The sequence below is a fragment of the Oxyura jamaicensis genome, chromosome 2, assembly GCF_011077185.1.
Source record: "Oxyura jamaicensis isolate SHBP4307 breed ruddy duck chromosome 2, BPBGC_Ojam_1.0, whole genome shotgun sequence".
Taxonomy (NCBI): domain Eukaryota; kingdom Metazoa; phylum Chordata; class Aves; order Anseriformes; family Anatidae; genus Oxyura; species Oxyura jamaicensis.
In genome coordinates, this window is record NC_048894.1 from 24604731 (window position 1) to 24609832 (window position 5102).

The window sequence follows — 5102 nt, forward strand, 5'->3', positions numbered from 1 at the left end:
AAGGCTCAGCTGGGGAAGGGGCAGAGCGGTGCCGGTGTGGGGAAAGAGAGGTTCCCTTCGGCCCAGGAGCCGTGGGAAGGAGAGGAAGCCCGCCGCGGGGACGGCGGAGTGCTGCTTTCCCCTGTCCGTGTGTATTGCGCTTTTTAAATGAGGGACGTTTTGCTTCAAAACTAAAAGGGGGCTTTCAGACGTGTAGGAAGTCGGCGGCTTTTCAGCGCCTGGAGAAATCGGCCTCAGAAAATGGGCTAAGAGTCAGCTGTTGGCAACGAGTAAAACGTAAGGCACCACAAAGCTCCTGCTGTACCTTCCCAGTACCTCAACAAGGTCACGTTGTTCTGGCTGTAAGATTTTTCAAGCAGTGCTTTAATGCAATGCTCGCATATTGTCTAGGCAATATATATTAAGAAACAACTTCGTTTCCTGAAACTTGGCAATAATTACAGAAATGGGGAAAAGCTCTGAAGCTTATGTGGTTCATCTCAAGGGTCCGAAGGGTTCTTCCTAGTAGAAAATCCCAATAAACCCTAAGATATCCTTATGCTGGAAGTGTATAATGTTACACAGACTGGGGGGGGGGAGGGTTCAAATATTTTGATTTTTATTCCAAAAGCTCCCACACTCTGAAAGAAAAGGAAATCACTCAACAGCTGTATGACCTGAATAATCTTTCATGTACCTCATGTCAGCATCCACTCCTCCAGCAGCTCCACAGCGCTGTACCTTTGCCTAAATCCAGCAGTTGTCATTGCTGCAGAACCTTACGAGCTGGTGTTAGGTGACCAACGAAGAGGAGGTCACCTTTTCGCACAGGACAGTTCCAAAACGACCTTTTTCATGAGGTATCATTCTTCACTAAATCATCTCAACTAATTCAAGCTATTAAAACAACAAAAAAAAATTTGGTGCACTAGTGTGAGACAGCGCTCTTAAGAGATACAAAATCTGCCTTGGTTATCTAATTGCAGTCGATACCCAGAGCTGCTGTACCACAGTACTGGGAGGCACATACTTGGGAGTCTCACAAAAGCTCCACCAGCTGCTAGAGGATTTGGAGGAGGAATTTTTCACACTTCATTTCCATTAGGCTGACTTGCACTTGTGACCTAAATACCAGTAAACTGATTTACCATTTCTTTGCCAGCTACCATCTGAGGATCGGAAAGTATTTTATCCTAGACCTCTGTGATGCATCACCAAGAGAGTACTGCTAACCATCAGGCCCATAGATTTTCACTTTGGTATACCTATGACAGATTGTCACTCTTTGGTCTGCTTTAGAAAAGGGAAAACTGAAGCACTCGTCACATTGTGCCTGTGTTAATACAACAGGGCAATAATCTATGACTTGCTAAAAAAAAAGAAAAAAAAATATTTGTTATTATAAAAGTGATGTTTCAAAATTTTGCACCTGAGGTAAAACTGGGCATTAGTTAATGTTAAATACATTGTATGATACGAGTGTGCACTGAAGTCAGATATTGTCACTGTGACCAAGCTGCCACCTCCCTTCTGCTCCCAATGCCACGTACGTGACAGCCCACACTTACATCTGAAGCCATGATCATGCTAAGAGACAGCCCGTTTTTAAGAGAGGGCATACAAATGCAACAGGCACTGTACAGAACCCTGTAACAAAATGTATTGAAGGTCTGCTGATTTGAAAGGCCTTAGTCTTGCTGGCTGAGCTTCTCAAGCAGCAGCTATAGAAGGGCTATTCCCAATGATTTGCGTGAGAGTGAATTCCTAGGTGTCACTTCGACAACGTATAGTTGTGTCTTCACCCTTCATTCCATAGGATTAATGCTGCAAATACCAGCCTAATTCATGCAAGAAGTTTCCTTCTTATTCTGGTCTCCTCCAGTTTCCTACATTGCTCATGATCATATGATTGCTCGCCTAACTTCCTGAAAAGGTTCCTGCCCTCCTCTACAAATGCCATAGGAGATTAGCAGGTATTAAACACTAAACAATCAATCAGATCCTTATGCAATATACAGCATTTTCTATTTTTGTAACAACTAGAAGTCATGAAATGTTAGGTAACAAATGATAGATTATAAAAAAGATTAAAAGGATGAACTATATATTGTTTCATATTATATGCATTATATTACATACACACTTATCTGTTAATTTGAGTAAGATATCCTGTGAAAAAAATAAATGCATGCAAGTCTTTTGTTTGAAATTATATTCTAAAAGATTTACATTTGGACTGAAGGAATTTACTTTGTTTCCTTGCTTGATGCCAGAAGAGGGGAAGGGAGAAACTCCCTGTGTAACATTAAATGTAGATTGTTCCACACAAAAGCTTGTTTGGCCACACCGAAATCCAGAGTACTTTTCATATCTAATGTAAGTGAAAATAAATAAATAAATAGTGTTTTATCCAAGCTGTTAATTGTCATGCTTAAAACACTGACAAGCAGAGTTCTAGCTGGTGCTATTATGAAACGTTGACACTAATGTAATCTAAGTCTCAGTAGATGTTTATCTTTTAGATTCACTTCAAATGGACTTGGAAACCTTTTATTTTTTCTTTGGCAAAGGAGCAAAGTCTGATTCCTTAAGAACTAAAAGTTACATCATAAATACCTTGTGTTTTTTTATTGTACAACAGAAGTCCTGTTTCCCAACAAAAACCAGATATGATTCAGGGTAGAAGACCATAACAATAACTGAATAAAAAGTAACACATCAGATGGTATTCAATGTCCTCAGTTTGTGGAAAACCAAGTCTGGCAGATTTTGAGCATTGGGAATTACCAAATCCCCTCAATATTCAGACATCTGAGCCTTTCAGTAGAGTTAATTGCACCGACGAAACCAGCATTTAGCTCAACTGACCCATTTAGATCATCTTTTTCCAGTAACTTGCTTTCAACACCTTGCTTTCAAAACAGACGCCTGTTAGCACCTGTTGAAGTTATTTGTTTCAGACTTTTTGTCAGTTGTCCTCAGACTCAGCCTGGAACTCTGGATCACTTCAAAACAGGTACATTTTTCCAAGGCAGTATTTGAAAAAAATATCAGCTACATAGCTCCAAACATAAATTGCTTTCAGTCAAAGCTGCCTAAGCACTTTCTGAGAAAAATCATGGGACACTAGTGGGCATGGAGAGACCCTGTCAGCAAAGTGAAACAGTCCCTTGTGTGTTAGAAATGGGGTAAGTGTTCATATCTATATTTATCACTTGTTTCTTCAGAAGTCCCTTTACGATGAGGAAATACGGGCTGGCAACCGAGGAAATGTCAGTGACAGCTGACAATGTCAGCAATAACCAGAGTGAAAGGAAAAAGCTACCCTGAGTTATCAACCATGGATAGTGCCTATAATACATACCCAAAAAACTGGAATCGGTATCGCTTAGAGGAGGTCCGAATGAAGGACGCCAGCAGGGAGGCAGAGAACCTGTTTGGCTTTAGGTTGCGGTTAACACAGAGTTGACTTGGATTGTCACAGGAAAGCAATGACCCCACGTGATTTGTTTCTTATTGGTCTCAGTTCAGTTCTACTGAGCTCATAAAAACCAACCCACCAACCAGTTTCCATTATCACATAGATCTCTGCTGAGCATGTAACTGGTTAAATCATTTTATGACAGTGTGGCTGCCACCACTGCACTACTCCCTGCTTGGGTGCCTTTTTTTTTTTTTTCCTTTGTTTTGTTTTGTGACTTAATGGAGGAGATTTTATGGAAAACAGGTCAAGAGGCTTGTACAGGACATTGATTGCTTGGCTGCCCTGCCCATGGTACGTACCTTGATGATTCACTGCAGCTGAATCCCAGCTGTCCTACATAGCAGGAAACAAGCTTTGTTGTTGTCCCTTTTCACTCTTAATATCAGAACTTGGGAAAGAGCCTCCACAGACCATTTTATATTTCTTAGACAATGCTTGTATGGATTTATATGCCTCTGTAACAGATCATTCATTTAGGTCCTTCACTATCTTTTAAGAAGAAATGTTCATATTTTTCAGAATATAATCAATGATTACCCAACTGGAACTAGCTATTAATAGCAACCTGCTTTATTGAATCAATCCCACAGTATCAGTCAAGGTTTTATTTATATTCTACATACTTTTAAATGCTATTATAAATATAATATATTTAACACTATAAATCATCATAAATATATTAATGTAATAAACACATATGAAATATATAAAGAAAACCTTGACTGATGCTGTGGGTAATATCATATATATATATGAATATATATACACACGTGTATATACACACAAACCTACACACACACACCTGAGTTAGTTCAGCTCACTGGTGAAATTACTTCCTTTTAAAAGAGGAGAGCAAATCTGGAAAGTGGATTTAGAACTTGTGCTTCCTGTTTTTTAAGAACATTTTCCACAGCAACGTGGTATTTAATTTTGTCTGAGGTCTGATAGGACCTCAGGGTATGGCTTAATCCAAGCATGCTTTCCTTTTTAACTTTACAATGTAATACTCGACTCTGAAATATAGTATATTATTTACGTGATTCCAAGTGTGAAGATAATTCCACAGATTATTGTACTGTACTGAACTAGTACCAAACTGTACAGGAACTAGTCAGTAAAATTGACTGGGCTGAAGTTTTGAAATTCAAATATTTGAATAGAAGATAATATATTATTAGGTCACAGATGAAAACCTACTTGGAATTTGAAGCTCAAGGAAGAAAAAAATATATATTTTGAATAAGCTCAAAATATTACTGGGTGAATAACAAGATGATGATGCACAAGGAAACTGTATCCTGAAGGCCACAAATACCCCAAATGAACTATTAGACCTCAAAAAGGAAATTCAATATATATATATATATGAAGGTAGAGTTTTGACACATAACCCAAGCAGAGAAACTAGTTACAGCTTTCCAGCTGCTGTACTTCATCAACAATATCCATGTTTTTTTGCCCCTCTTTCATTACAAGATAAATTACTTCCAAGTACCTTACATTTACCACAGTACAAATGTGAGTCAGCATGGAGCATCTGACACGCTCCTTTGCAGTAGATTGTTCAACTCCTGTTCATATTAACCTCTGCAGCCATTTAAAACAAACTTTAACACACACACACACACACACACACACA